Source organism: Cnephaeus nilssonii, assembly GCF_951640355.1.
Source record: "Cnephaeus nilssonii genome assembly, chromosome: 4".
In the NCBI taxonomy this organism is placed as follows: domain Eukaryota; kingdom Metazoa; phylum Chordata; class Mammalia; order Chiroptera; family Vespertilionidae; genus Cnephaeus; species Cnephaeus nilssonii.
The window spans coordinates 38,014,628-38,030,705 of NC_137075.1; the positions used below are offsets into that span (position 1 = coordinate 38,014,628).

General features: G+C 41.7%; 1 protein-coding gene and 1 pseudogene across 4 annotated transcripts in view; both read left to right on the forward strand.

Annotated features, from left to right (window-relative positions):
- FMN1 (formin 1) overlaps nt 1–16,078 on the forward strand; it is a gene marked incomplete at its 5' end in the record, with an annotated part of 414,719 nt that overhangs the window by 372,897 nt on the left and 25,744 nt on the right. The window lies entirely within an intron of this gene.
- LOC307097541 (small ribosomal subunit protein eS1-like) lies at nt 144–7,884 on the forward strand (annotated as a pseudogene). Its single transcript has 2 exons — nt 144–147; nt 7,077–7,884. The product of its transcript is annotated as a small ribosomal subunit protein eS1-like (transcript).

Genomic DNA, 16,078 nt, shown 5'->3' on the forward strand with positions numbered 1-16,078 from the left:
CCACTACCACCCACAAAATGAGCTATGAATTTGCCAAAAGGTAAAGAAGTCCCCGAGGAGTCATGACTCCAGGAATAAAGTCTTGGCAAATAATTCACCCCGAGCCAAAGCAAACTTTCAAAGTGCCATTTAAAAAACCCATAATGGGTGAGTAATGAGTGAATAAGGAGCTTGGTGAATTTTATGTGAAATGCAAATAAGAAATTTTATTATACACATAGCTATAATTTACACCATTGTTGTTTTTTTTTAGTTTAGCTAAATACCAACAGGGTTTTGTTGTAACTATATCATTTGCAGCTATTATGGTTAATTATGTAACTGCCATTCCCTTGACAGCAGATGGTTCAGAGCTGCTGTGGGGTTACCCCAAATCTGTTCTCAGAGCTCTCTGTTGCTCAGGTCACTTTAGAAGCAGGAGTTGGGGACTTAGAGAGACCATCACTCAGCCCACAAAGGGGCAATTGATTGCAGTGTAGACGATGTAGGAATTCTTCTCTTCAGATGAGGAAGTTTTCCTGGAAATAATTCCATGAACTAACATTTTTATTTATTGAAATCTGCTTTCCTGCTGACATGCAAACATGATCATTACAGTAACTTCTCACAACTTAACTTTCTCTTCCCTGGTCCTCTCTTATGTGGTTAAATGGTTTGTGTACACTTAACTGCTCAGAAGCTTCATATTTCAAGGGACCCCTTTAATAATACAAATCACCCTCTGGTTGATGGCAAAACTTTGAATTTCCCCAAGTCACATTTGAAGGCAGCTCTGAACAAATCCACAAACAGTAAATGTCCCAAAGAGCTAACTTATAAACAAAATTACCATAATCGCGAAAAATAAAACTGCTTATTTCCCAAGCAATAAATTTAAAATTACTTCTGCAAAATTAAAACTATGCTATGAATAAGGAGAGGAGATGGTAGACTTTAAAATGGTAAGAATGAAAATCATTGATTTTTTAAAAACTCAAACACCTCTTTTGAGTCCCTTTCCTATGGAAACTATTGTTCTCTCTTGCTCTCCTTTTCCTTTTGGCTTCTTAAAAGAAGAGTTTATGTTAATGTCTTCACTTCTTTTTCCTTAGCATATGCTCATTCTTTCCTGTATCATTAAGGACAAAGCCTCAGTTGCCATAACAAAGACCAAAATAAATGTTGCTTAAATGAGAAAATTTTGCCCTAGCCGGTTTGGCTCAGTGGATAGAGCATCAGCCTGCAGACTGAAGGGTCCCAGATTCAATTCTGGCCAAGGGCACATGCCTGGGTTGTGGGCTCAATCCCCAGTAGGGGGTATGCAAGAGGCAGCCAATCAATGATTCTCTCTCATCATTGATGTTTCCCATTCCTCTCTCCCTTCCTCTCTGAAATCAATAAAGAAATATATATTTTTTTTAAAAATGAGAAAATTTTGTTATTGTAAATCCTCACCTGAGGATATTTTTCCATTGATTTTTATAGAGAGAGAGAGAGCGAAACATCGATGTTAGAGAGTCACATTGATTGGTTGCCTCCCCATCGTGTCCTGACCGTTGGGGATCAAGCCTGCAACCAACGTATGTGGCCTTGACTGGAATGGAACCCGAGACTCTTCAGTCCAACACTCTAACCACTGAGCCAAATCCAATAGGGCTTAAACAAGAAATATTTAATTTACTTTTGCATAATAATTTTAGTGTAAGTTGCTTGAATGTCAGGGTCTCAGATTCCTTCTGTCCTGTGGCAGCCATCATTAAAATGAGGTCCTTACTGACAAAGTTGAAAATGGCTCACATCCCGTCCACCAGCACCATTACTGCTAAGTTCCTGCCAGTAGGAAGGGGAGGGCACACCCTTTCCTTTTAAACATGTGGCTTGGAAGATACACACATTTCATTGGGCAAAACTTAGTCTCATGGCCATACACAAGGGAGACCAGGAAATGTAGGTTTATCTGGGAGCCATGTGCCCAGCTAAAGACTCATGGTTTCTATTACTAGAGGCAGCAGGATAAAAAGGGATGTTGAGACCATTAGGAGACTTTGCCACCTTTCTTAATTGTGAAGTCAAATAGCTTTTTCTAACTCCTTACCACTACTAGCTTTTGACTCTGATGATAGTTTCTTCCATCTTGAAATGCCCCATGGCTCTCATAGTATTCTGAGTATGTTTCTGGGAAGGTGGTCACTCTCTTTTATCTCCATTAACTCCTCTTTTCCTTCTATACCTTAAGTAACCTTCCCCCAGGGTTCAGATCTTAGTGTTCCTCTTCTCTGCTCGATAACCTCTCCCCAGCTAGTCCCAGTGATTTTCACAGCTCCATCTATCACTTCTTTGCGAAGGCCTCCTGAGTCTTCCTACCCAGAGCCAACCCCTTAGTTCTAATTCTCAGACCCAAGTCTCCTAAAGCACACCAGAACTTCCCATAGGATGCCCAACCTTCACCTGCAGTTCAGTACATCCCAGTAAGAATTTATTCTGTCCCCTCAGAGGCCTACTCTTCTTGAGTCCCCTAACTTTCAACTGCACCACTATCTTCCTAGTAGCAAAGAGACAGGCTAGAAACCTGAATCACTTTTAATGCTATAAGATTCACTTCCCACCAGTTGCTGATTTTTCAGTTTTGCCTCCTCAGTTGATATTCTGCTTTACCCTGCTTTTACAGTGGCTTTGCCCTAATCCATCTCTCACCTGGATTATTAAAACATCCTCCTACCTGTTCTCTCTGCCTATAGTTTTTCTATTTCCTCTTCAGTATTCTTTTGTATCCAGTTGTCTTTCTACAACCTAAGTTAGATCACATCTATTTCTTCAAACATGTTCTGTTGTTTTCTATTACTAATGAAGTAAAGGGAAGAGAATTAGCCATATATGTATAAGGTTGGTATTTATATTCATTAACTTGTTGGGTCCTTGAAAGAACAGCCCTGAAAAGGTGTATTGCACCCTAGCTGGTATGGCTCAGTGGATAGAGCATCAGCCTGCAGACTGAAGGGTCCTGAGTTTTATTCCAGTCAAGGGCACATGCCAGGGGTTGTGGGCTCGATCCCTAGTAGGGGACCTGCAGGAGGCAGCCGATTGATGATTCTCTCTCATCATTGATGTTTCTCTCTCTCTCTCCCTCTCTCTTCCTCTCTGAAATCAATAAAAATATATTTTTTTAAATTATTTTTAAAAGGGTGTATTGCTATTTCATAGGTAAGCACAGGAGAGAGTAAACGATTTGCCAATGTTACAGTTTTACCAGTAAGCAACAGTATTGGGAGAAAGGACTTAGGTCTTATTTGACACTAAAGCCTGAGCTCTTTCAAGTTTTCCACTTTCCCTCCAAAATTAGAGCATGAGCCTCCAAAAATTTTCTCTTAATTCACTTTTCAATCTCATTCTCTATATCCTCAGCCCGCATGTAAAACTCACTGTTTCTCACACCTGCACATTCTCTCCGTGAATTCTCTTTGGATAATTTCTTTACATTGCACTGTCCTGGTTATTTCCTGTTGGTCAAAATATTGTCATCCTTTAAGGACTACCTCCAAAACCAACTCTTCTAGACATTTTCTGAGTTTCCTCTAAGTAGAACTACCCTTTCTTCTGGTCTCGGACAACATACTTTTCTTCCATCCTTTAGCAGTTCATTGCAACTTGTTGGGTTTTTTTTGTGTTTTTTTTTTACAATTGTGTGTATTTTCCCACCTGTTCAATAGAAAGCCATTCCTTGTTCTGTCTTCCATGGTGCATTCTTCAGCACAGAGCCTAGTAATTGTTTATCGATGTAGAAAGGACTTCACAGCATAGAACAAGGTGATTTAAAGTGTGCATGGAAGATCCTCGGCAGTGCAAGAGTTTGAAGGAGGAAGTGACCCCAAAGCAACGTGAAAGCCAGGGAGGGTCTTAGAAAAATGTTTAGTCACACACAGGGCCAGCCGAGGCAGAAAATTGTCGGGGGGATTCAGGACCCACGGGGGGAATGTTGGAGATCAGTGGCTTGCAAATGTGGCAGATCTGCCAAATCTCTTGGAGAGCCTTGTGCAAATGTACACAAACTTAATTATAATCCCAAGGTAAGCTTTGTAGGTGGGAGGGAGAAGGATACCTCCCCAGCAGATCTTGCGACATTCTCAGTCAAGTTTAGGAACTGCTGCACTTAGGTGATCTTGAAGGTCTCTTCCAACCCTGATTTACTGTGATCTTAGATAGGAAATGAGCTGGGCATTGACAGAACTGATGAATTCAGCTACTTAGAGAAGAAAGGAGTAAGAACATTCTTAGAGATCACAAGGCAAAGGCCTGGACTTGGGAGGCTCAATACACGTTTTGGAAGAATGACAGAGTGAGATTTGTGGGACCAGCCTAACTGCTGGGTCTTCTGTTTCCCTCTCTGCGTGCTCAGTCCACATCAGCCTCACGTGCATTTGCATTTTGCATTCCCATAATATAAATTTGCAGCTTAATCAGCTTGATTTAAACAGATTATTTTAAAATACCTATTACTAGTATGTTTTAACTGCTGTACAAGCTATGAAATCCTATTCTGGAAGAATTTAATCTAGTGATCACATACTGTCTCCTTCATGAAGTTTTACCCAATCTCTGTGAGCTGACTTTCCTCCAAAATTCTGTCTCTTCAATTTTAGCACCAGTGATTTCTTTTTCATTCTTTTAGTTACAGGCAATTCCTCCCTTAAATAAATCATAAGCCCTAGAAGACCACGGCAAAGTCTTCTACTTCATTTTCTCTGTAGCACCTTTTATGTCCTTACTCATAGTAGGTGCTCAATTAACATTGGTTGAACAAATAAACAATCACTGTGATTTCTTTTGCCATGTTGAAATTGATTACAGAATTTTCTGTCTGCTGCTGATAGATGAGAGATCTTATTTATTTGGGTTTTGGTGGTCGAATTCCCCAAATACATCCCATATGGGTTGCTTTTTTCCAAGGATTTAAAATCTTAAGAGCTTTGTTAAAAAGAATAGACATGTTCCGGACCAGAAAGATTAGTCAATGGAGTAAAACAATCACCTTCTCTGTTCTTGACTGTATTACTTTCAATTTGTCTTAAAAAAAGAAAGTGAAGATCCTTGGGGTTCATGGCTGTGCCAAGCCTCAAACCTCTTTGGAGCTCAAATAAGAACCTTAGAGAGCATCTGTCTGCACTCTATTTCCCTAGCTTGGCAGACAGCAGTGGAAACCCAAAGTAAGTCTCCTTCATTCAGCTAGAATATTTCTAAATTGCTTATCTGTGGGCCTCCTGACAGCTCCTGCCTTGGGCATAGACTAGATGGAATAGGGGTCTGCCCGGGAAGTATGATTTAAGGGGCGCCAGAAAGGCTGCCTGCTCCACATAATCTCCCCTGTTCCCTCACCCTTTTGTTTTAGTCACTGCGCAAAGAGCCTCTGATCAGCGCTCATTGTTTGGTGAGACTTGGTAGGTGGTGCAGATTTCAAAATCAAAGAGGGGGGAGTTGGCGTCTACGAGCACATGCATGTCTTCATTATCAGGATTGGAAAGGCCCTCCAAAGACTAACCGTGCATTGCAATTAAATGTGCAGATTTATGACACGGGGCCGCCTTCGGTTTCCAATCTGTCTCCCAGACACCTACCTCTCCCTGAACAAGGAAATGCAATGCTGTTACCTTTCACTCCGCACCTAAATCGCCGGGCGGCTCAGGGTGTTTCGTCTACCAAGTGCAGAGTGATTGGCTTTAACTGATCATGCATTCCAGGGCAAGTCCAGGGACCCCCCACCTCCCCACTTCCACTCCCCTGTGGCCGGGGGGGGTGGGGGGGGGGTGGGGGGTGGGGAGAGGCTCTGCAAACGGAAGTGGCTTTTGTTCTGCCATTAATCATTTGCAGTCAAAATGTGTTTGGGTGCTACGAGTGATAGCCCGCTAAAACCATGAGGTGGCTGATTGTGTAGCTGGTGAAATTTGGTCTGTAAGAAGACTTTTTTTCATTGTAAATAGAAAAATCTCTTAAGAATGAGGTAGGGAAATGGTCAAATTTAGGAAGTAGAAGTGGTGGGCTGATTTATGATGGACTAACTTTTAGAGACTAGATTCTGATGTGTAAGGAACTAAGTCTTTTCATCTACCGTAAGACCTGCTAGTGAGGCCAACCTGGGGAGAAACACGGGGGTAGTGGGGTAGTCGGGGTCAGGGGTCAGACTCTGAAGAGAGAATGAGCATAGGAGAGTGTGTGTCCGTTCAGGTCTGTGGTCCTGTTGGTGTGTCTGAGATACATGATTATGGGTTTACTCATTATTTCATATTGTTATGGCTCTCTTTTTTCCATTTTATTTTCTTACCCTTTGGAAACATAAACTAGTCAATAATGTTTTCATCAGCTGCTGTAATGAGGAAGAAATTACTCTTTACATTGAGGAATTAAGGAGTTTGGCCTTTGTGGTGTTTGTGTTTTACTGACAGTGAAGACTGACTGATTTCATTCACTTTCATAACTATTATCCGTGTGTAATAGTCATATCAAAAATTCAGCAATAGCCCTAGCTGGTTTGGCTTAGTGGATAGAGCATCAGCCTTTGGACTGAAGGGTCCTGGGTTGGATTCTGGTCAGGGGCACATACCCAGGTTGCAGGCTCAATCCCCAGTAGGGGGCATGCAAGAGGCAGTAAATCAATGATTCTCTCTCATCATTGATATCTCTCTCTCTCTCTCTCTCTCTCTCTCTCTCTCTCTCTCTCTCTCCCTTCCTCTCTGAAATCAATAAAAAATATACTTTTAAAAAAAGAATTCAGCAATACTTAGTGAAGGAGATTTTGTCCAGGAGGATAGAAATCAGGGAGGTTCCACAGCCCCTGGCAGGTGTCCATGATTGCACTTAGTCATTTAGAACTAAAGCTGGGCAGGAGCCCCTTTTCCCCTGGCTGTGGAGAAACAAGCTGACTCAGTGAACTGAGGGTAGTTCCTAGTGGAGAGTTGAGGACCCCAAACAAACCCCAGAGAGCACACACAGCCTTATTTCTGGTGTTCAGGTTACCAGGCAGTGGCTGGAGCATGGCCTAAGTCCTTCTAAAAGCACAACATTCAAAACCACTCTATAATGTTAATGCCTCATGTAAACCTCATGAGGAAAAGACCGAGATGTGACCCTCCTTTTTGGCTCTCGTGGCAGTACCCTGGCTGTCAGCAAGAACAGGCATCTTACGAAAGGCGGCCGAAGGGCAGCCAAGAAGAAAGTGGTTGATCCATTTTCTAAGAAAGATTGGTGTGATGTGAAAGCACCAGCTCTGTTCTATACAAAAGATAGAAAAACACTAGTCACGAGAACTCAAGGAGCCAAAATCGCATCTGATGGTCTCAAGGGTCGTGTTTTTGGAGTGAGCCTCGCTGATCTGCAGAATGATGAAGTTGCATTTAGAAAATTCAGGCTAATTACTGAGGATGTTCAGGGCAAAAACTACCTAATTTCCATGGCAAGGATCTTACCCATGACAAAATGTGCTCCATGGTCAAAAAATGGCAGCGCATGATTGAAGCTCATGTTGATGTCAAAGACAACCGATGTCAAGACAACCGGTTATTTGCTTTATCTATTTTGTGTTGGTTTTACTAAAAAACTGCAACCATCAGATTCGGAAGACCTCTTGTGCTCAGCATCAGCAGGTCCGCCAAGTCCTGAACAAGATGATGGAAATCATGACCCGAGAGGTGCAGGCAAATGACTTGAAAGAAGTGGTCAATAAACTGATTCCAGAGAGCGCTGGGAGAGACATAGAAAAACCCTACCATTCTATTTCTCTGCTGTATGATGTCTTGTTAGAAAAGTCAAAATGCTGGAGAAGCCCAAGTTTGACTTGGAAAACTCATGGAGCTTCCTGGTGAAGGCAGCAGTTCGGGAAAAGCTACTGAGGATGAGACAGATGCTAAAGTTGAATGAGCTGATGGATATGAGGCCCTAGTCCAATAGTCTGTTTAAAATTCAGATATTTAATGGAGACAAATAAAAAATACTATTTGTAGGGGAGGAGGAAGATATTAACCTCAAACTCTGCCATCTAAAGTGGCATAAATCATATGTATTGAACTTTCTTAATTAAGTAAGGCACTTCCACACCTTTCCAAAGTCTCTTTGTATGGTATTCTTTGTTCCTCAGCCTGACGCTACTTACTTCAAGGCTGCAAGGAGATCATGGCAAAGAGTAAATAGCCAGTTGGTATTTCATCTTTGCAGCTTCTTATACCTCTTCTGTGACTATTTTTCCTAAAGGGAGACCATAAAGATGTCATTATTTTCTGTTAGAAGAAGCTCTTTCATCATGATTGGTAAAGCCAACCCACATTGCGTAGTCAGACTGGCAAGTTATTTTACAAGTGCAATCTGCAGTAGGTACCAATGCCTTTTCCATCCCACCAAAACCTTATCCACCATTCAAAGGGTCCAAGGCCAGAATTTACTGGGCCAGCAACAGAGGCATGTTTTTCTCATGTTTCCTTGATGATCATGCTTCTCCATGTATTTTAAAATAGTCACCAGAATGAAGAGTTTTTGTCCTTGTTAGAGAGATTCAGATGAACATGTCTGAATTTTAGGATTAGTCTAGTGGTATAGTGGTCGGGACCTTCACTTTTATGATCCTGCTTTTTAGAAAACTTTTTAGGCATTCTCTGTGGCATGCTGGCTTGGAGGCCCACTACTACAAATGCTGGTGCACAGAGCCTGCCTTTCCCGCTTCTAGACTATTTTAATCTCCTCTCTTCAGTGATGAGGGATATTAAGTCTTCTCTAAAGAGATTCACATTATGGCTGGTCCAATTTCATGTTTTTACCACCATGCATTTCATGAACTGTATTCCCTGCAATGCCTCCCTTTTCTTTGCCTTTATCCACCAATGTGACTTTCGGTGTCGGGTCATGCAGTGATTCATGTTTTTAGATCGCACAGTACCTGATGTCTGATAGTTTCCTCTTTGAGGCTGGTAGCACTATAGGCAAAAACTTCTGTACTTGGTCCTGTTGTCTGCATTACAAAAGTGAATGATGTATTAACAGGTATGCCTTGGCAATATTACCAGATTGTATATGTCTCTACTTGCTAAAATGAATTAATTAGCCATTATCATTTAAGAGAATTTCTAATAAATATCACCAACAGCGGTTTAGAATAGTATTTTTTTTCATTTTTAAAAAATTATCACCTGAGGATATGTTTTTATTGATTTTAGAGAGAGAGGGGGCAGGAGAGAGAGGAAGAGAGAGAGAAATATGGATCAGTTGCTTCCCGTACACACCTTGATTGGGGATCGAACCCACACCTTTTTATTTTTGGTGTATGGGATGACACTCCAACCAATTGAGCCACCTGGCGAGGTGCTTTTTTTTTTCACTTTTAAAAGACTTAATTTTTTTTAGAGAAGTTTTAGGTTTATAACCAAATTGAGAATGAAGTACAAAGATTTTCCATGTATGCCCTGTCCCCACATATGAATAACCTTCCCCATTATCAACATTACTCATCAGAATGGTACCTTTAAAAAAATAAAAACAAAGATGAACCCAGTGTCCATAGTTTATCTTATGGTTCATTCTTGGTGTTTGGACAAATGTATGATGACTCTTATCTACCATTGCTATATCATACTGAGTATTTTCTCTGCCCTAACGATCCTCTGTGCTCTGCCTAGTCATGTCTCCCTGGTGCTCCACAACCACTGATCTTATTATTGTCTTCATCATTTTGCCTTTTCCATAACATTGATTCATTTTTAAACACTAAAATTAACTCCACTGTTTAGAGTATATGCCCCCACCCTGAGCCATGATTTGAGATAGATAAGTTATGTCCAGATACCAACTAGTTGCCTATGTGATGTTTTCATTAAAAATATGACATGGCCTCATACTTAAGAGTTATTCAGAAGTTAATAGGCTAACAGTTTTGTTACAATTCAGAAAGCTATTCAGAATGGGAACAAAAGGAAAAGGAAAAGAGGAGATGACCCCTCCACCTGCCCGGCGCCCCCCCCCCGCCCCCCCCCACACACACACACACAAAAAAATGAGAGAGAGAGAGAGAGAGAGAGAGAGAGAGAGAGAGAGAGAGAGAGAGAATTGTAGTCACAAAATTAAATTTGGAGGAAACTTGGGCAGGATGCAATCAGATGGATCCATTTCATTTTTATTCCAGGGTTATTATAAAAAAGAAGCAAATAGAAATTGAAAAGTACATTAGGATCACAATCAGGAAGATCATGCAAAATTCCAAGCAAAACCATAAAGAAAATGAACCATAATGAAATGTGAGGTCATTCCTGTCTTTATAAATGGGAAGTAAGAGGATGTCCCTATGGGCACTTACTTTTCCCCACATTTCAGCTTATATGAATCCATCCCCAGAGGGCCTGTCTGTAAGTATTTGCCAAAGACTTTTGATCTCTCAGCATTAGAACATATCTGGAAAGTAAGGAGCAGGGAAGAGTGGTAGAACTGGCCATGTTTCTGATTTTTAAACATGTGATATTTTACTAGAGCCCAAAATCTCAAATCTAGTGGTTCTGGCTGTCAGAAGAATCATCCTTTCAAAACACATTGTCTTCTATATATATCTATAATAATAAAAGCGTAATGTGCTAATTAGACTGGACAGCCAAATGACCTTCCAGATGTCATTCCAGATGAAGCTGCAGTGGCAGGGGCCAAGGCAGAGGCAGTTAGGGGTAATCAGGCAGGCAGGCAAGCAGTTCGGTACAATCAGGCAGGCAGGCAAGTGGTTAGGGGCGATCAGGCAGGTAGGCAGAGGGGTTAGGGGCAATCAGGCAGTCAGGCAGGTGAACAGTTAGGAGCCAGTGGTCCCGGATTGCGAGAGGGATGTCCAACTGCCGGTTTAGGCCGAATTGGGCCTAAACCGGCAGTCGGACATCTCCTGAGGGGTCCCGGATTGCGAGAAAGTGCAGGCTCAGCTGAGGGATCCCCCTTCCCCCCATGCAAGAATTTTGTGCACCGGGCCTCTAGTATATATATTTTTTATTTATTTCAGAGAGGAAGGGAAAGGGAGAGGGAGAGGGAGAGAGAGATAGAAACATCAATGATGAGAGTGAATCATTGATCGGCTGCCTCCTGCATGCCCCCTCCTGGGGATCAAGCCCACAACCTGGGCATGTGACCTTGATTGGAATCAACCCAGGACCCTTCAATCCACAGGCCCATGCTCTATCCACTAAGCCAAACCAGCTAGGGCAAAACACATTGTCTTCTTAAATTGGTTGTCCACCTCTACGATATCTCTGAATAGTTCTTTAGGAAAAGGACTTCTATTGGCTATCATTCTCCTAAAGACAAAGCTGTTTATTTTTTTCTTCCCCCCGATGGGTTTCTATGGGTTCTATTGAATTCCATGCACAAGGGTTTTCCAACTTTTTATTTTAAAAAAACACACAAACAAAAACCAGCAGAGCTCTTTTTGTCCAAATGAAAACATGCTTGATGCCCCAATATATAAAACAGATAAAATAAAGCTTTTCTGGTGAAGCAGGGCTTGCAGATGTTAGGGGTCTAGAAGGTCCCCTAACTCTTCCTCCTCTCCCTGAAACATCTTTGTTGAACGTTAAGGCTCTTTCGAAGACAGTTTGAAAACATTGCTCTAAAATGTTGATTTTTCCAATAGTGACAATGAGTATAAAAGAGTCTAAACACTCTATCTACCTCACCTCCTCAATAATTTCATGTATCTCTTGATTGGTTGGTGTGGTTCATTCCTATGGTGAAAAATTACAGCACTTCTCTTATATAAACTTCATGCTGATTTCAGTATATTCTGCCTTGTGCACCATGAATCAATGAAACACTGAATGTCAAAAGAACAAAGACATTGTACTTCTTCAGTCTTATATGGCTGCATTCTGAATTGGTTTGATTTAGCTGTGGGCATATAAATCTGGCCTGTAGAAAGCCCACAATATGCCCAGTGTTACGACCTCTCAGATGAAGTTGTAGTCCTGGGGTGCCTAGCCTCTAAGTGGAAAGGCCTGCTACTCTTCAGGATGCAGTTCACTTAGGTGCCACATGATCCCAGCTATTTGATAAAGAAAAAGTATGACTTTTTGCCCTTGGCTAGTGTGGCTTGGTTAGTTGAGTGTTGTCCCATGCCCTGAGAGGTCCCGGTTCAATTCCCCATCCGGGTACATGCCTGAGATCCCGGTAGGGGGCCTTCAGGAGGCAGCTGATTGATGTTTCTCTCTCTCTGCCCCTCTTCCTGCATCTCTCTGAAATCAATTTAAAAATATATTAGAAAAGAAAAAGTATGATTTTATACATTTTCTAGCTATTTTCATCATTAGGATGGGACTAGTGTCTCTTGTAGCTTTCTACTTTCTAATTGGGAACAAAATTCCCTCTCCAGGTACTTTTCCTATGAAACCAAGGCTACAAATCACTTCCACAGAGTGAGGGTTAAGCGGGAACATCAGAAAGCATGCATCACTGTCTCATCTCACTCCGTGTCTTTCCTCAGTAGACTTTGGCAACAAATGAAATTTACTGAGGCCCTCAATAACTCCGTAGGGATCATATGCAGTATAAAAAAAAAGAAAAGAAGAAAGATGGGGTTTTCAGAATTCTGTTTTACTGAGGCATTTATGAATTAAGAATAGTAATTTTCTTTCTAACTTATTTTCTTTATATATCTATTTTTCAAAGGGGGATGCCATATAAGGTTTGAAACCAAAATTAGAATTTGCCTATAATCTATCTGAGCCTTAGTCTCTTTGTGGGCAAAGTAATGTGGCGACTTTTAGACATTCTGGAATATATAAGTTGACATGTATAAACACAGCACATTTGGGTGGCCTCGAGCACCCTTTCTGTTTCCTTATTAGGACTCAATCAGCTAATCAGTAACTGGAACTAGACCTTTATTTTATTTTATTTTTTAGTAGAGGAAGACCAAACTTTATTGAAACTGCTTGCTTACAAAATATGTTGCACTATACCCAAATATGTCAACATAAAAATCCAATCTGTTTTTTTATTATTTTTTTAATAAATCTTTATTGTTCAGATTATTACAATTGTTCCTCTTTTTTTCCCCCATAGCTCCCCTCCACCCAGTTCCCACCCCACCCTCTGCCCTTACCCCCAACCCCCACTGTCCTCATCCATAGGTGTACGATTTTTGGTCCAGTCTCTTCCCGCACCCCCTACACCCCTTTCCCCCCGAGAATTGTCAGTCCACTCCCTTTCTATGCCCCTGATTCTATCATATTCACCAGTTTATTCTGTTCATTAGATTTTTTATTCACTTGATTTTTAGATTCACTTGTTGATAGATATATATTTGTTGTTCATAATTTTTATCTTTACCTTTTTCTTCTTCTTTCTCTTCTTAAAGCATACCTTTCAGCATTTCATATAATACTGGTTTGGCGGTGATGAACTCCTTTAGCTTTTTCTTATCTGTGAAGCTCTTTATCTTACCTTCAATTCTGAATGATAGCTTTGCTGGGTAGAGTAATCTTGGTTGTAGGTTCTTACTATTCATCACTTTGAATATTTCTTGCCACTCCTGTCTGGCCTGCATAGTTTCTGTTGAGAAATCAGCTGATAATTTTATGGGTGCTCCCTTGTAGGTAACTAACTGTTTTTCTCTTGCTGCTTTTAATATTCTCTCTTTGTCTTTTGCTCTTTTCACCAGATGGGGGAAGTTTTCTGTCATTATTTCTTCAAATAGGTGTTCGGTATCTTGTTCTCTCTCTTCTTCTGACACCCCCATAATTCGGATGTTGGTATGCTTGAAGTTGTCTCAGAGGCTCCTTACACTATCTTCATATTTTTGGATTCTTTTTTCTTTTTGTTTTTCCTGTTGGGTTTTTTGTGTGTTTTTTTTTTTTTTTTTTTTTTTTTTTTTTTTTTTGCTTCTTTGTATTTCAAATCTTTGACTTGATTCTTACAATCCTCTAGTCTGCTGTTGGATCTCTGTATATTATTTTTCATTTCAGTCAGTGTATGCTTAATTTCTAGTTGGTCCTTTTTCATATCCTCGGGGGCCTCGCTAAATTTATCGGCCTTTCCTAGAAAATTCTTGAAAAACCTTATAACCATGGTTTTGAACTCTATATCCAGTCGTTTGCTTTCCTCCATTTCTGTCATTTGTGACTTGTTTCTTTGTCTCCACATTTTGGCTGCTTCCCTGAGTTGATAGAGTGGCTTTGTGTGCTGGGTGTCCTATAGGGCCCAGTGTGGCTCAGCCTCCCCAGTTACCTGAGGTGGACACTCTTGGTGCACCCCTTTGTGGGCTGTGTGCACAGTCTTGTTGTAGTTAAGCCTTGATTGTTGTTGGTATCACTGGGAGGGATTGACCTCCAGGCCAATCGGCTGTGAGGATCAGCTGTGTCTATAATGGGAGAACTGTGCTGGAGACACCATTATGAGGCAAGACTTGCTTCAGTGGGGCTTTGGTGCTCACTGAGTCTGCCCCCTGAGTGTCTCCCTTATGGATCTGAGGAGTTGTAATCTGGATGGTCCCACTCTGACCCGTGGGTACACTGGTTCTTGGATCTCCAAGGAGGTGCTAATTTAGCCTCTGCCTGAGGCCATCCAGCAGGAGCTACAGAGAGATCTGAAGATTCTTCTTCTTTGTTTGGGTTTTGGAGGTGCCCAGATGAGGCCCAGCTGTGAAGCAATGCAAGCTGCTGTGGGGCCTTGGGCCTTCTTTTGGATGTTCTGGGTCTCTCTGACTCAGCTGCAGTTTGTTAGGTAAGTTTAGGTTTCAAAGGACCAGGCCATTCATATGCAAAAGCCTCTGCGCACAGCTGGGATGGGGCGGAGTCTCAGGGTGGAGCAAACAGCAATGGCTTCCCATCAGCCCTGCCCTAAGAGGCCCCCGGGTCTCAGTGTTCCATGGTAATCGCTGCAAGCACCTCTGAGAGAAAGCCGCCCTCTAGTTCTGCCCGCTGCCAGACAGTCCAGTTTCTCCCCAGATGAGTCTGGGTCCCCAGAGTCTCGCCCAGAACTGGAGTTCAGAGCAGTCGGGAGCTTGTGTCTCCCTCCCGCTGAAAAAAGACAGCTGCGTACTCAGTTGCCAGCCCTCTCTGCGCACGCCTCCGTACCTCTGCCTTTACTTCCGCAGCTCCTCTGAGTCTCCGTGTGCTTTTCTCTTCCCTTCTAGTTGTAGAATTTCCACTTAGCCAGCTTTCCTGTGGTTCTGGATGATGTCCATTTTGTCTTTTAGTTGTAGTTTTGAAGTTGTTGTGCGAGGCAGCAAGTTCAGGTGTTTACCTATGCCGCCATCTTGGTTTTTCCCTGGAACTAGACTTTTAAATGTTTTTACTTTTGTTCCCCAAGGATATATGGCATGGATAGTCATTCTACTACTCTAGGTATTTACTAAACATACGTTTTTAAGGTAGGGAAGAAAAATTGTCAATGCAAGTCATTCATTCGTTACTTAGATATCTGCTAATAACTGATTTGTGTGCAGCGCAGCACTAAGGGTAGGAACAGGGAGGAGACCAGATATGCATAGGGTGTGATCATTGTCCTCAAGTGTTCCCAGTGGTGTAAAGGAAATAAGACACCTAGGCAGTCCTTAGATGAAAAGTCCTAAGTGCCTTCAGAGAGGCACAAAGTGCCCTTTCACTTGAGAAAAGAGCAATTACTTCTGGCTAAGAGAGATGAAGGAAGCTTTCATGACTTGGGCACTTAAGCTGGGAAGAGAAGAATGGGAGGAATTTGAGCACATGGAAATGAGTAAGAAAGTCATTGAGGGAACAGTAAGAGCAAGATGCAGAGGTGAGAAAAGCCTTGTACAAGGAATGGTGAGTGGTTTGCTTGGGACAGGAAGCCACAGGGAGGTGAAGGAAAATAATCATATTTGGTAAGTACAGGCAGTCCTCAGATTACATTGGACTCGACGTACATTGTTTCATGATTACATCACCATCTCCCATTTATTCATAAAAACAAAAAAAGTTCCATCATTTCGACGTATGTACATATGTGCTTTATGTTTTTTATTATTTATTTACCAGAAGTAAAGGTCAGGAATTGTTACCTTTCTTTTAAATTTGTTTTACTGTTTCACTTCATTACTGCTGTGTATGTGCTCCATGTGTGTGACCTAGGTGCTTATGTAGGTGGG